General features: G+C 37.9%; 1 protein-coding gene across 1 annotated transcript in view; it reads left to right on the top strand.

Moving 5' to 3' along the window:
* Positions 1-17,270, top strand: part of KCNT2 (potassium sodium-activated channel subfamily T member 2) — a 1,342,824-nt gene that overhangs the window by 299,187 nt on the left and 1,026,367 nt on the right. The gene's annotated exons all lie outside the window — the stretch shown is intronic.

Raw genomic sequence — 17,270 nt, 5'->3', positions numbered from 1 at the left:
AGGAACCTTTCAGGATTACAATTCATGGGGTCGCAAATACTGAGTGACTAAGTAGCAGGCTTTCACATCAACTTAGCCATGACCTAGACCAGTGCATCTCGCAAGGCTCATTAATGCTCCTACAATCTTACATTGTCTTTGTTTAGATGTTAATATACTCATTCCTGTTCTAGTTGATCAGAGAGTCAACTAGATGGGATCAGTTTTAGATGACTTTGAATAACTGTATTCCTTTTATTCATTGACGTTTACTCTGTATTTTAGCCCTTCTCAGTTTTCCCCTCTTACTCACTTCATTTACATTTGAGTGTTCAGTGCTCTTGGCAGTGGCTTTTCTTATTGTCAATTAAATTAGTATTTTGATTTATTTGGCAAACATACCAGAAAGATGAACAGAAATTTATTCATTGGGCAGATATCACTGTAGCCTGTCAAACATGGACTGTGATGATTTTAGCAAACAGATGCCAAGTTATCAGAACAGCTGATAGACATTCAGCTGACCCATCTTAATATTCCATCTCTATCAAAATTTAATATTTTCTTTTCCTTTCCACTTAATTTCACAAAAATATTTATTTCATTTGTCCCATCCAAGAGGTAATATTCTTTGCTCTTTATGCTTATCAATGGGAAGGAAAGAGAATTGATAAGAAAAATATTTCAAAGTTAGTATTTATGAACCTTGGCCACTGATTAGATATGGATATAGACAAGGGAAAAAGAGGAAGAAAATGTCTTCACACACTGAGGTTAGACAGGAGAGAACTATAAAATGTGTGGTTTTGGCAGAAGGAGAAAGGAGTTTGGGATTGAATCTATTTCCTTTTTTGATGCAGGTACCTTTGCTTGTAGGAATTACTGGTTCCTGAGGAGGGATCAGGGCTTCCCAGGTGGCTCAGTGGGTAAAGAATCCACCTGCAGTGCAGGAGATGCAGAAGATAAGGGTTCGATCCCTGGGTCGGGAAGATCCCTGGAGGAAGGCATGGCAACTCACTCCAGTGTTCTTGCCTGGAGAATCCCATGGACAGAGGTGCCCGCGGGTTACAGTCCATAGGCTCACAAAGAGTCAGACACGACTGAAGCGACTGAGCATGCAAGCATGAGGAGGGATCAGGGTTGTTCAGGGCCACAGAACTGAAAGGGGAAATGGTGGGGATTTGGGAGAAATGATCACTTAAGACTTTTCCTTGGGAAATTACTCCTTATAGGAAACAGATGGGAGAAAAGGACAGCAAATATAGTGTAGCGTCACAGGATAAAAAGGAGCAAGGATTTCCAAAAAAGTAACTGGCGTGTTAACAATACAGATGGCTTAAGATGGAGAAGAAGCAAACAGAATTTGGAGGTCATTGGCTTCTGGGAAGTTCTGAGAAAATTTTGGACGATGGAGACTTTTTCATTTTGACGTAGGGTGAATGAACGAGGAGATGATAAGAAAGCAAAGCCTGGTCAAAGGCTGTCACTTCATTAGTCTTGCCCAGGAAGATAAAAAAAGAGAAAGCATGAAAGCAAATAGTTCTGCTGGTTGCACAAAAGTCAGTTTCTTTGATCACAGCAGTTAGGATTGTCTGTGGTTCCTGGTGAGCATTTCTTCATCTCTCCCATGACAAGCACACACACACACACACACACACTCTCACGCACTGTCACACACACACACATACACACACACCAACTGGAGGTTTGAAATATATATCTGAAGGTTACTCATTTTTCTTTTATAGAGATTAACCTGCACTGAAAATCTGCACAGAAAATGCATTTTATTAGGTATATCCAAAATCTATTTGGTTACCTGAGAAATGTTTTTCCACCTATTGAAAGATCAACTAGAACATTATTCTATTAAACATCATTTGAGAAATACAGATACTGCTCAGTCCCTTAATAGCTCATCTTCTGTTATCAAATTAGATTTAAGTATGTTCATTTTATTTTTTGAGGACCCTCTTTTCTGTCATCCAAATTTATTTTTATGTCCTTAACTCTCATGATTCTATGTATCATGTTCTCCAAATAACATGATCCTAAATATACTTCATGGTTTCCGCCTTCTACATCTTTTTAAATGTTGTTCCTTCTGCCTTGAAATTTTTTCTTCTGCTTTCCTAGAGGATTTTCCTGAAATTCAAATATTCTATCTCCTTGTGAATATTTTTAAGCTTCCCAATTTAATGTGATGTCTCCTTTCTATGAGTTCGTGTAGAATGTTATGATATTCTGCCAGAGTATGTATTAAGGTCTTTTTATTTTTTCCTACTTGATAGGGCATAATTTCATTTAAGGTAGAGAACATGTCTTATTCATGCCTTATATAATGCTTCATAGCATGAATGCCCAATAAACATTAAATAAAATGCACTAAAGATGATTCATTGAGGCCCCTGGTTCAAAGTAGTTTACGATCCAAATGCCTTCATCTGCTCTTCACCATCTGCTCCACTGAAATGACAGCTAGTAAATAAAAATCACCAGCTTTCATCAATGGAAAAGAAGAGATCTCAGGGAGCTCTTAGAAGATGGAAAGTGAGTAAAGGAAGAGCTTTTGATGAAAACCTCATCCCGGCCTATGTTTAGAGGGCGATACAGCAGCACAAAACCTCAGCCCCCAGTGGGGCTCTGGGGTGCAAGATTCCTAGAAGAAAAAGGGCATGTTTTGATGGCATTTCTGTATACAGAACAAGTTACCTCTGTTTCACCCAGCACAGTACCATTTCTCTATAATTAAGTTTAGTCAGATATTTGCTATTGGGAATATCAGATTTTTCCTAAATGAATTCTAAGCTAGCACATAGTGCGGGCTTGGGCTTCAGCCCTCTTCATTTGACATTTATAGATAGTCTGAGCCCCTTCATGCCTAATATAAGATGTAAGAAATCATATTCACAGACAAAGGAATCTATTTAATATCCCTATATATGATACTCAGAACTTTGAAATATGGTTTTTCTCATTTGCTGACAGCCAGCATGCAGGTTAGGAGAAGGCAATGGCAACCCACTCCAGTAGTCTTGCCTGGAAAATCCCGTGGATGGGGGAGCCTGGTAGGCTGCAGTCCAGGGGTCGTGAAGAGTCAGACACGACTGAACGACTTCACTTTCCCTTTTCACTTTCATGCATTGGAGAAGGCAATGGCAACCCACTCCAGTGTTCTTGCTTGGAGATTCCCAGGAACGAGGGAGCCTGGTGGGCTGCCGTCTATGGGGTCGCACAGAGTCAGACACGACTGAAGCAACTTAGCAGCAGCAGCATGCAGGTTGAAATGAGGGGGAATAAATCCAGCTATTGAATAGAGAACATATATTGAATGGAGAACGTCACTACTCATATTGAAGAAACATAAATCCAGCAATAGAAAGAGAACAGTATCTGTATTCACACTGGAATTGTTTGGGGTTTATAGGGAAGATTGGATCTTATACTCACTAGTAAACAAACAACTTTTTTAAGTCAAAAAACTAAAACATTTAAAAGGAGAGTCAAGCATATATTTTGGAAACAAGGTTAGTCTCTGTAAAGAGAACAAAAAATACATTAAAAAGAAATTTAGATATATTTTTGAACACTGGAGATGTATAAGTGATAGTTCACAAGAATACTAAAGGTTTATGAAAAGGTGATAATGATTGTTCAAAGAAATAAAATGCTGAGGAATTTTTGTTTGTAGAATTTAAAATTTTCAGAATATTTAACTTAAATTTTGGTTAATTATGATTGTGGAGGGTCTGATTTTCTCTTCAGTAACAAGGAAAATAGTGACAATAAAGACACAAATCCAAAATAACTAAAAATATTTATAATTATTACTCTCAGAAAGATATGAAAAGGAGTATGGTAGAGAAATAGAAGGTAAAGACCTTTTAAAATTAATAGAGTAATTGCTGAAATTAAAATTCAGTAAAGTCCTTGAAAGATAATATCTCAGAGATCTTGAGGATTTCAGATAAAAGAGAGAGAGAGAATATTTAAGAAAACAATTCAAGTACTCGAGATCAATCCAAAAGAAGTAATATTTGATTTGGTGCATGTTCCCATAAAGGATGGAAAGAATATAAGAAACTGTAACAGAAGAAGGGTGAGTCAGGTCTTTAAACTCACAGGATTTCTTCCTTGTGAATGACAGTGAATGGAAGAGAATGACACCTAGAGACCTAGCATTGCCAAATTATAAAGCAGTGATGGTGAAGAAAAATTCTCTTAAACTTGTAGAAAGGCAGAGAAAACTTAATATTGACTAGGACTCTTAACTTTAGACAAGGGTATTCATCAAGCTAGTTTAACTACAAAGAGGTGTATGGAGGAATATGGATAATTCACAGAACAAGAATGTTAGTCTCTACTTAGTCTAAACATGCATGAACAGTTCCCATCACCACACCTGACAACTAATCCAATAAGCCGCTTTGACCTCGGAACATCCTAGGAGCCAAGAGTCTCTGTGGCCACATATCTCAGTAATATGGACGCCCCTTGCCTGCCTGTGTCCTCGTTTAACATACTTCTGAAACAAACTTCTGCATCTGTGTCTGATTGATGGAACCTAGGTCACATGTCTGTACAATAACTAAAACCAAAGATTCCTAAAAGCTATGGTCAAGATATGAAAAGTCAGACAAGTCTCAACAAGAGACTGGACTAAATTAAAAGCAACATATATAGTTAAATGTAGCAGAGGAAGTTTCTCTTCTCTCTCCAAACTGGAAAAAAAGGCAATTATACACTCAAAGAAAATAACAAGGAAACTATAATGAATCAAATTAGAACGTGCCATAATACTGAACAATAAGTGGAGGGCAGGTAAAGAAATTTTTCTTTGATATTCTCTCTTGAATTGCTCAGGGAACTACAGAGAAGTTTTTATAATTATATTAATATCATTCCACTTAACTCTTAAGTGAACTATGTTGCAATAATCCTAATGTAACCTCTGCTATCAGCCTCTCTGTACTTTTTTTCCAGCTTTGCCATAATCAACATGTTTAAGGTATACAATGAGTTCTCCAATTTTATGTGAAGCCACTGATTTATTTATAGCCAGTGAACAAAATGTATATATTTACATTTTTAACAATGTAAAAAGGTGCAGCAAATGATACTTTAGAGTAAAATTAGGTAGAAGAGATCGAAGGGAAGAGGGTGGCTAACAGCTCAACTTACATAATGGAAAATCAAGTACCAGTACTTTATATATGTACAGCCCTGTGAGGAATCTTCCCTGATCTAGTTTTCTAGTCTCACACCTCAGAGAATGTGATCAATAGAAGATTGATACAATCTTCTACAATGATACAGTTTACAACCTTCTACAATTGATACAATCTTCTATAATGATATAGTAATACAATTTGATAGCATATTTTTATTAGGAGATAACTCAAAACTCTTCATATTAAGCCCAGAATTTGAAAGCATTTTCCATCAATTTAAGTTATGAATGAATTCACATGTTAAAGATAGCACTGGAGTTAAAATATAACTAATCCTGGGAAGGATTGAAGGCACAAGAAGAGAGCGGCAGAGGATGAGGTGGTAGGCAATATCATTGACTCAGTGGACATGAATCTGAGCAAACTCTGGGAGATAGTGAAGGACAGGGAAGCTTGGCATGCTGGCGCTTCCCTGGTGGCTTAGGCGGTAAAGAATCTGCCCATAATACAGGAGACTGGGTTTGATCCTTGGGTTGGAAAGATCCGCTGGAGAAGGGAACGGCTACACACCCCAGTATTCTGGCTTGGAGAATTCCTTGGACTGTACAGTTCATGGAGTAGCAAAGAGTCAGATATGACTTTGTGACTTTAACACACATACTGGGAGATAGTGAAGGGCAGGGAAGCCTGACATGCTGCAGTCCATGAGGCCGGGAAGAGTCGGACACGACTTAGCAACTGAACAACAACAACAAATTGTAATGTTTGGTCATTCATTCATTTATCCTTTCCACAGATAATAATCATTTGCATCCATACAGTGTAAGGCACTATGTTAGAAGTTCGATAAACACGAACATGCATACATTCTGATCAAAAAATCTAACATTCAGTACAAGGCAGCGCGCACTGTAGACAGGGCTTATGTATGTTTGGAATGTGTTATAAATTTCTCCTAGTAGATCTGTTCGGTTAGTACAGTTTCTTTTAGCTATGGTAAGATTAGTTTGCACACCTTGAGGCTAAGCCAAATGATAACGTGGACAGACACTAAAGAAACTTGCTACTTGCACATAATTTTAAGAAAGCAAAAAAAAAAAAAAATCCTCAAAAAGATAAAATGTGAATAATAGCTATAGGAGCTTGTGAAACTTCTATATCCCCAATATTAATATTTATGGAAGATGACTTTCTTAAAGATGTCACTGTGATGTTCTAAACTAAAAGGACAAATATCAGAGACCAATTCAAAAGCACCAGGGCACAGAGAGCTTGACCATAGCTAAGCGTGTGGTACTTATTCTGTGAGCAAGCAGTCTGTGTTCTGAGAGAGGCAGGGAGATGGCACATTTTAGCTATAAATGTTTACGAATGCTGAAGGAGAACAGTTGAAAATCAGTGGAATAGGACCTATTTAATAATGGAATTAAAGAGGTGAGACTGCAGTGTCGTTATGAGAGATGAATTTCTATTTCACCTGACAATTTAAAAAGTAGATGAAAAGGCTTTGCAAGTGTTTTTAGGATTTGTGTGTGTGATAATTAGGTGACTTCTTGAATTAACTGAGCACTTCAGAAAACCACACTAGAGATTTTGAAGAACAAACAAACTTTAAGGGAAATGAGTTTGGAACACTTTCATGTACAGTCAGCCTTTCAAACTTAAAGTTTGAGCTCTATTTCATGTCTTTTGAAATCTCTTTCAAAAGGGTGTTCATTGTTTATGTTCACTATTGAGAATGCTTGAAAGCTCAATGGCATTTCTCTATTATAGCCACTTTCACAGCGATTTTTCTTATCCTGAGAATGCAAACAGCTTTCTGGTTCCATCTAGTGGTAGAAAATTGATTATCATCCTCTACATGGTTTTAATCTTAGGACTCAGGTTTTTGTTTTGAGGTCTAATAACATAAAAAACTGAGGAAGTTCTGCTTCAAGAGTAGAGATGCATAAATCTCTTCCTGGAAGACAGAGGCATCTTCATTTTGAGTTTTATTACTTCTTCTATTTAGAGTTCTTTCTCCCCAGTAAAATAATCCAACTTGTGTGTCAGATTGATTCCCAGACCGGGAAAAATAAATGTTCATCCAAAGTTGTATGTTAGCCCTTCCTTTTGTAACCTCACCTGTGGTAGAAGTTTCCATCTACTCCAATATGCCATTTCCACTCCAAAAATTACAATTATGTTTTCAATGACACAGGCTACCATTTGTCAAAATCAGTTCTTTTACCTACAGTGTTGACTGTGGATTCCTGACATTGATAGCAAAGGAATACCATTAAATACTTTAATTTTTAAATAAAGTAAAAGCTTTAGACCGCATGAATAAATTACATTCATTTTTAAATTAATGTTTGTGTTTTCAGAGACTCTCCTCTAAAGAATATAAACAATTATCTGGAACCAAGCTGACATCAGTTGGTGAACTACTAGAGTATGGAATTAAATAAAATGTTAATTTTAATTAGATTAAAACCTTTGGGTCACTTGTTTTAGGCTTTTTAAAATCTACTTTCAATCTAATATAATAAAGCAACAAATATAGTTTTTTACCCTCTTTAAATTAAAGCACCAGTAAGGGAACTTTATCTTATCTAATTCTGCAATTATAAATTTAAATGGCATCCTTTTCCTAAGGCAAAGATTTCCCCTAGTTATATGTAAAGCCTTTTATTATATATCGATGAATGGGTATTTATACCAAAGATACTTGTGACAGTATGTTCTTTATTCCCATGGAGGTGAAAATAATTTCATTTGGTAATAAAAATTAATATATAAAAGCAGCTAATTTGGCAATCTGTGTCAGTTTTAGTGAATCTGAAACACCATTTATTGTATATATAAATACATTATTTAGGTTTGGAAAGAACAAAATGTACTAGCAAAACTAAATGTGATAATTATAATGCAGAGTTGTTCAAGATAGCAGAAGGATTTCCACTAATAATTTCACTGTACAACCATGAAGGCAGTAATGCCTGCCTGCACTCTATAGTTTACCTTTGTTTTTGTGGTATCTTTAAATACATGAAGAAGATATGAACACAAAAATTCAATTTTACCTTCAAAAAATTATTAGTATGAATTTTCCAAAAAATCACCTTCATAGAAATAGGAAACTGTCAGTCAAGTAAGCTTTTATGCTATTTTTTTTTTAATGCACACATTACTGAGTGGGGTAATTCAGTACATTCCTGAAATAAGAACAGAGAGTGCAGTATAATAAGACTTCAGGGTATTGCATTTGGAACAGGAAATTCCAGTTAGATTCTTATTTTCTCCTTTTGGGAAAAGTTGATTGGGGAAACTTTGAAAATCAAAACCATATCAGATTCTTTTACTGCATTCAATGGCCTAGGAAGCACATTTCTACAGTTGCAGACCCAAGCACTTACTATTTGATGGTCCTGTTCCAGTGGGTTGGTTTTGTTGCAACACAGGAGATGGTATGTGAGTGAATTTATTCTCTGGCAATAAATACCCATCCCTGATAGCTCAGTTGGTAAAGAATCTGCCTGCGATGCAGGAGACCCCAGTTTGATTCCTGGGTCAGAAAGATATGCTGCAGAAGGGATAGGCTACCCACTCCAGTATTCTTGGGCTTCCCTTGTGGCTCAGCTGGTAAAGAATCCATCTGAAATGTGGAAGACCTGGGTTTGATCCCTGGGTTGGGAAGATCCCCTGGAGAAGGGAAAGGCTACCTGCTCCAGTATTCTGGCCTGGAGAATTCCCTGGGGTATAGTCCATGGGGTCAGCAAAGAGCTGGATGTGACTGAGCAACTTTCATTTTCACTTTCACTTACCTTGAAAGTGTAATCATGGATTAACCAGGGATGTGCACTTTGCATTTGAAAGAAAAGCAAAATCATTTGTCAACTTTAATTTATGCACCACTGAAAAGTTAATTGGAGCAAGTGATATTTCTAACTGGGGCACAATAAGCAGAATAAAACAAACATAACTTATTTCAAATTTCTTTTTATTTTTTTTAAGTGAAAGCAGGTTTATTTAGAGAGATACACATTCCATAGACAGAATATGGTCCATCTCAGAGACAGACCTAAAATATTGGGTGGTTAGTTTTATAGGCTGGATAATTTCATATGCCAGTGAGTGGGAGGATTATTCCAACTATTTGGGGGAAGGGATGTGGCTTCCAGGAATTGGGTCACCACCCACTTCTGGCCTTTTCTGGTCATGAGAGGGACTTCTCAGCTTGTCCCAAGATTGGTGATCACAATCTAAAACCAAGGAGGAAAAAGAGTCAAGTATCCCATTTTCTAATCTCCCCACCCTTCCATAGAAAGAAAAGATCAGAGAAGGCCAGTAGAGCAGCACAGTGTGTTTGCACCTACCTTGGTTGTGCAGATGGTAAATAATGTGCTTTCAGTGCAGGAGACCTGGGTTCAGGTTGCAATCCCTGGGTCAGGATGATCCCCTGGAGAAGGAAATGGCAACCCAATCCAGTATTCTTGCCTGGGAGTGGCAAAGAGTTGGACACAACTGAGTGACTAACAATTTCATTTTCACTAGCCTCATGAAATGAAGTTCATGAAATGACCTAATTAATACTCGTGGAGAATAAGGTGTGTCTGCAGAAAGCAGGGACCAGTATGTCATTCCTCAGTTGGACATCGGTGTATGTAGTTTTCTGATTTGAACATGAGGAAAAAAGAATCAAAGAAAGAGAGATGGCAGAACCTTCACTCCCATGCATAGGTTTCCAGCATCAGAGCTGATGGCTTGAAAAGATCTATGTTCTCTCTGTGGTACCCTGTCTAAGGGTGCTGCTGAAGAAGGAATTCATAGGGCCTGGACTCCATCTTAGGGCTGTTCATGCTGATCATGCTTGGCCACCTTTCCAGTGGACTCTGAACTCTGTGTTTAGTGCCTATGAAAACAACGACAGAAGGATAAGACCCCCTCCAGACCGGGGAACCTTGAAGATCATATCTAGGTTACTCATCGCCTAAGAGAAAACATACACTAATCACCCCCTTGCTCCAGACAGGCCATAAATTTTTCTGTATCTATCAGAGTGTAACCTCAGGTTTATTGATTATTGGCTAATTGACTGTTTGAGCACATGAGCACATAGCACGTGAATGATGGGGTTATTGGGATTGTATTTTCCTTGGTTTATGTAAGTCTCAAGGAATTTGGAGTGGTGGGTTCAGACACGTACACACGGGGTATAAAACATTTTCACAAATGCTGGTCGGGGTCCTTGGCTAAGAGGAGACTCGGCCTTGGGCCTGCCGGTGTAATAAACTGCACTCCACTATCTGCATTGTCCTTCTGAGTGAATTTGTTTCCCAGAACGCGTGGCTACAACACCGCTACGAGGTGAGGAAACCCAAGAAGCCAAAGGCTGTAAGGTGCATGGGACATCTGTCTTGGAAGTAGGTTAGACAGACTGGACAGGAATTTTTTCCCTTCCCAGGGTTGGTACACATGTTCACGTGACTCTAGGAGATGCCTTTGACGACCAGTGTGAGTCACTTCAGAGCCGCAGCATTCCAGGGAGAATTAGCCTCAGCTGGGAAGATTTGACTTTCAAATCAGATGAGACAGAGCTTTCTAATCATTGAACAGAAGTGGGAGCTCCCCAGTACATTATTTTTACTGGACAGGAATTGGAGATTTGAAAGAGCTTAGGTGAAGGCTACAGAGTCTTGAAAATTTTGACATGAAAGTTGCAATTTACTTCACCAGACATTTTTGTTTGTTTTCTCATAAACAGCTCTCTATCACCTCTCCTTATACTTCTCCTTTCTTTTTCCAAATATATGTGTATATGTATGTAACACTTTTGTTTAGGGTTTAAGCATGCAGAAAGGAGCAGGCGTAAGCCTCCTTTGGTCCTGGGATGTGCACTGAAGCTTTTCTAAGGCTCTCATGACTATGGTGTTGGATTTATGAATTTTCACAGCATGACCCTTTGTTCAGGGAAAATAGAGATTTTTTTTCAAGCATTGAGCACAAGCTTTTATTCTGTGTTTCCTCTATTTTCCTGGTAGAATATTTACTTTTTATGTTCTTTTATTTCCTTTCTTTTTTCTAACACCTTTTCTAAGAACTAGAGCTGGCATTATTTTGAAAATTAAGGTAGACATAAACCTGTCTAGGAAGAATTTATTACTATTTAATTTCCAGTCAGTTACTATATAGTCAGTTACTATATAATGCAATTACTACTGCATTACCAGTCAGTATGGTAAAGCAGCCTGTAAAGGGTCAGAAATATAAACTATAGTCTATGTTATTTTACATGCTGGAGTTTACTTTGAGGCTAACAGTAAGTAAATGCAGAAGCAGACTGTCTTCCCTAAATGGTCATTTGATTCATGTGAACACAGAGTAAATCTTTCTTAAATGGCTTTTCATAATTTTCATGAAGCTTTTCATTCTTTGCTTTTTGTCCTTAGTATCTTTCATGTTTTTTTACTGCTGCTGAGGTTAAGATCATTTCATGTCCATTTATGATTATGAAACTCAGTGAAGGATTTTTCTCCTCATTCTAATAGGAAATTCATCATAGGGAAAGTAATTGATAAGACATAAAAAATGATTTTGGTGAAGGAGAAAGGAATTATATAATTAGAAAAGCAGAAAATTTAGTAATTGAGCATGAAGAACACTGTTAGGTTATACTCTGTTCATTTAATAAAACCTTTATTAAGACTTACTCTGTCAGACCAGATGTCTTATCTCAGAGATAGCATGGTAAACAAGAGATGATCCTTTGTCCCATGGAGCCTATTTCACAAGGAAGCAAGACATTGAGGATTAGTTAATATAATTTAATGTTATACTATCATGAAGTCCACCACTGCATGGCTGAAAGAGTAATGACTGAACTGTGGGTCCAAGAATGAGGAGGACATAGGCAGAAGAAGGAACAGGTTAGAAGACCTGGATAAGAGGGTTTCTTGATCAGGGGAAACTAAAGTTTGCTGGAGCACCCAAGAGAAAGGAGACAAAAATGACAGATGAAATTTGGAAGACAGGCATGGCATAGGTCAGGAGGGATTGGTAATGATGGTAAGAAAGTTTACCTTTTCAGATGGGAGGAGGAAACTGTTTATTTTTAACAGGAAAGTGACCTGAAGTGATTTGAGATTTTGAAATTCACTTTTATTGTAGCACAAATCCATATAAGAGACAAGGAAATGGAGTAGGAATATTTTAAGAGTGTAAGAGTTGATGATGGAGAAAAGGGTAAGTGGTACATTCAAGAGTTATTTAAGTGGTAGAATTCTCTTGTATAAAACAGAAATAGATCATTTACTCAGCTATATGATTATTTTTGTCTAATTAAAAAATAATCTTAAGTCTGCTCAGATACATGAAATAGGAAAAGATGAAAGAAAATAAGGATAGAATGATAAGTTAAAAACAAGAGGTTTATGCTTTGTTTTTTTAACAAATCTATAGGCTATGACATGCCCTGTATTACTAATAAAGGTTGGAGTAAAATTTGGCTCTCAAATTCTAGTCAGTCAGTCAGTTCAGTCGCTCAGTCATGTCCGACTCTTTGCGACCCCATGAATCTCAGCATGCCAGGCCTCCCTGTCCATCACCATCTCCTGGAGTTCACTCAAACTCACGTCCATCAGGTCGGTGATGCCATCCAACCATCTCACCCTCTGTTGCCCCTTATCCTCCTGTCCCCAATCCCTGCCAGCATCAAAGTCTTTTCCAATGAGTCAACTCTTCGCATGAGGTGGCCAAAGTACTGGAGTTTCAGCTTTAGCATCATTCCTTCCAAAGAAATCCCAGGGCTGATCTCCTTTAGAAGACTGGTTGGATCTCCTTGCGGTCCAAGGGACCCTCAAGAGTCTTCTCCAACACCACAGTTCAAAAGCATCAGTTCTTCGGTGCTCAGCCGTCTTCACAGTCCAACTCTCGCATCCATACGTGACCACAGGAAAAACCATAGCCTTGACTAGACCGACCTTAGTCGGCGAAGTAATGTCTCTGCTTTTGAATATGCTATCTAGGTTGGTCATAACTTTTCTTCCAAGGAGTAAGCGTCTTTTAATTTCATGGCTGCAGTCACAATCTGCAGTGATTTTGGAGCCCCCAAAATAAAGTCTGACCCTGTTTCCACTGTTTCCCCATCTATTTCCCAAATTCTAGTACCCCAAAGAAAAGAAATAGAACAGCTACACATTCACACGGAATATTAGAGTATTCAGAACTGAAGCTTCTGAATAAAGGCAGTGTTTGTCACAGACTCTTCTATCCATGCTGGCAAGACCAAAGACTTGAAACCACTGATCCTCAGTTTCTTTATCTATGTGATGGGCATAATACTAGCATGCATCTTAAAGACTGTCAGAAGAATAAAATTCTGTCATTAAGCAAATATGTTTTGAGCTCACTTCACTGTATTCTGTAAAATGCTCTGGTTACTGGAGATCCCACAGAAAACAAGATAGACAGTGGTCTGAGAAGTTATGGTATTTACATTCTGCTTCATGCTGAGTGAGAGATGGTGGCAGAAAGAGACAAGTAATAAGCATACAAATGAAGTTATGTCAGTATCACAAAAATGTCAGTTTCACCCAGATTTATTAATCATTCCAATAATCATATCAACAATACTTTTTCAAGTAATCAAGCTGATTTTAAGTTCATATGGAAAAATGAAGAAACTAAAATAGCAAGAAAAATTTTGAAGCAGAACAATAAAGAGAGGGATTAGCCTGATGTATTTTAGAACAATTTTGGACCTAAAATAGTTGATATAGTGTAGTTTTAGGGAATGGACAAAGGCAAATCAATTTGACAGACTAGAAATTTGAGATAGAGGCCCATAGGCACCTAGGAATTTGGTGTTTGATAATGGAGTTGTTAAATCATTGGTTAAAAAATTGGACTATTCAATAAATTGAATAACTGGGTAGCCATTTGGGAAAAAGTTGATACATTCATCATAGTATGAAGGGAAAATATTACTTTCTCCCTAAATAAAATGTTACTCTCAAAATATTGGTAAAGAGGGGGTGGGGGTGTATAATATACCCTATAATGCTGCTTTGAAAGGTAGCAGTGAAAAATTATATCAACAAAAACTTAAAATCCTTACTAGTTTTGGTTTGTTTCTTCACTTTTGTGAACATGCATTTCATTTTTAACATCTATTTCAGGCACTTAAATGCACAAGAATATTATCATGAGCATCCATGAACCTAGCATTTGAAATGTTTTTTATTTCAAGTGTTTCTGAAACCCGCATATATGATCTCTGATTTACCTGTCTTCTCCCTAGGATCTACTTCACTAAATACCCTACCTAGAGCTACTTAATTCTTTGAACATTTTATATTTGACATTTCCCCGTGGTGCTCACTAAGCATTAGTTCTTGCATTTTCACTTTTAGCTATATGGAATTTACTTATTCACTCATTCGATCATTTAATTTTTGTATTTCTGATGGCCATTCAATCCTTAAGGTGTTTATTCCTATTTTTCTTTTCCGTCAGCAAATAAACCTAGGTCAACCTTCAGAACATGCCCAGAATCTCCCCTGATCCAAAGCCATCACCTTCTGGTTGGATCCTTGTGGTAAAGTCCTCACTGATCATTGCCACTGTTTCAGTCTATTCTCAGAACAACGACCAGAGGGATTTTCTGCAAAAATATAAATCAGAATCTTTGCAAATTTTCCCAATAAAGCCCAACATGATCATAAGATTTTAGAAATCCCTGTGTGACCCATTTCCCTAATAGTTATTCCTCTGGCCTCATTTCCTCCTCCTCCTTGCTTTTCCTCAGTCACACCAGGCACCGCCCTGCCCCAGGGAAGCGCTTGCTGTTGCTTCTGCCTTAAACAGTCTTCTCTGCTATGGTTATCTCTCTCACTCTTTTCAGGATTTTTCTGTTCAGTTCAGTTCAGTCGCTCAGTTGTGTCCGACTCTTTGCAACCCCATGAATCGCAGCACGCCAGGCCTCCCTGTCCATCACCATCTCCCAGAGTTCACTCAGACTCACGTCCATTGAGTCCGTGATGCCATCCAGCCATCTCATCCTGGGTCGTCCCTTTCTCCTCCCGCCCCCAATCTCTCCCAGCATCAGAGTCTTTTCCAATGAGTCAACTCTTCGCATGAGATGGCCAAAGTGCTGGAGCTTCAGTTTTAGCATCATTCCTTCCAAAGAATGATGATCTCCTTCAGAATGCACTGGTTGGATCTCCTTGCAGTCCAAGGGTCTCTCAAGAGTCTTGTCCAACACCACAGTTCAAAAGCATCAATTCCTCAGTGCTCAGCCTTCTTCACAGTCCAACTCTCCCATCCATACATGACCACAGGAAAAACCATAGCCTTGACTAGACCGACCTTAGTCGGCAAAGTAATGTCTCTGCTTGTGAATATACTGTCTAGGTTGGTCATAACTTTTCTTCCAAGGAGTAAGCGTCTTTTAATTTCATGGCTGCAGTCACCATCTGCAGTGATTTTGGAGCCCCCCAAAATAAAGTCTGACACTGTTTCTACTGTTTCCCCATCTATTTTTTACTTAGATGTTATTCTCTCAGGGAGGTCTTCTTCGATTATGCGTTTATTTTCCAACCCAGCCCTGAAAATTTCCCTCTTTTTTCTCCCTACCACTTACCACTTCCAACACATAATTTGCTTTAGTGCCAGTTTTCCTCCACTAGAGGCTTCAAGAAAGAAAGCATTTCTGCCCTTTTGTCAACTGCCTTAGCCTTGAAATCTAGAACTTTTCTTGGCACATCTCAAGTGCTCAATAAATATTTCATGTAGGAATTAATAAGTGAGACCCAGACATACCCATCAGTAGAAGATGGAGTGGCTAAGTTCCAACATTTCTGAAGCAATTAACATGAAGTGAAAAGGAAAAAATTCTGTATATTTACAATTAGCTGAAATTAGAGACTCATTAAAAAAAAGTTTGGTAAAAAGGTACTATTATGAAATAGCATGAAGACAAGCAAGTGATTTAAGGAAATTCATTACAATCATCCTTGTCCAAATGCCTCCTTTTCTGTTTCCTTCCAAGTTACCACATTGCATTTCCATTTCAGCAGCTGGAGTTAGATTTGTGATTCGCTTGAACAGCTTTTAGTGCCCTTATGCAACTATTATTTGACCCTGTGCTGCCTTTCAGTTGCCAAACAAACCCTGATGAATTACTGGCACCTTCTCTTGTGTGTGTTTTCAGCCCTTTAAATGGATTCTGTCTTTGCCAAGTGTTATCTTGCCAAGCAGCAGTATGGTACATATCAAAGATAGCTTTGTTTTTATTTGTCAAAGGAAAGGTGTTCTCCACCAAAAATAATCATTCTTAGGAAACAGTAGTTAGATGTAGCCATATGTATTCCATGGTCAAATGTGTTTTGTTTTATATTTTCCTATTTCCAAAAATATATTAATATTATAGAAAAAAAGGGTAAAGGCTTTAAGAGTAATATTGTTGACTAGAAATGTTGAAAGTGGCTCCAAAATTCAGCAATGAAGAAGATATACCAGCAAAATAATAATGTAAACTAACATTTACTGAATATTACTATGCTCCCCAAATCTGCTAAATGATTAATTTATACTGTTAAATTATTTATTTGTACTATCTCATTTAATTCAACCCAGTAACACTGATAATTTTTTTATGGAAATAAAGTATCATAGAGAAGTTAAATAACTCACCCAAGATTGTAGAGTTAGGGTTCAGATCAGGCAGTCAGACTCCAAGGCCCAAGATCTTAAGTCTTAAGCTTCCCTGATAGCTTAGTTGGTAAAGAATCCTCCTGCAATGGAAGAGACCCCAGTTTGATTCCTGGATCAGGAAGATCTGCTAGAGAAGGGATAGGCTACCCATTCCCATATTCTTGGGCTTCCCTTGTGGCTCAACAGTAAAGACTCCATCTGCAGTGCAAGAGACCTGGGTTTGATCCCTGGGTTGGGAAGATCCCCTGGAGAAGGGAGTGACAACTCACTCCAGTATTCTAGCCTAGAGAATTCCACAGTCCATGGTGTCACAAAGAGTTGGACAAGACGGAGCGACTTTTACTTTCAAGAAGGGATGAAGTACAAATGAAACATACCTGGAAAATATACACATTAAAAAAAACCCTTACACTTTGAAAAAATTTA

The sequence above is a fragment of the Oryx dammah genome, unplaced genomic scaffold, assembly GCF_014754425.2.
Source record: "Oryx dammah isolate SB20612 unplaced genomic scaffold, SCBI_Odam_1.1 HiC_scaffold_21, whole genome shotgun sequence".
In the NCBI taxonomy this organism is placed as follows: domain Eukaryota; kingdom Metazoa; phylum Chordata; class Mammalia; order Artiodactyla; family Bovidae; genus Oryx; species Oryx dammah.
The sequence above is the reverse complement of the archived record's forward strand: the minus strand, read 5'-3'. Positions and strand labels throughout refer to the sequence as shown.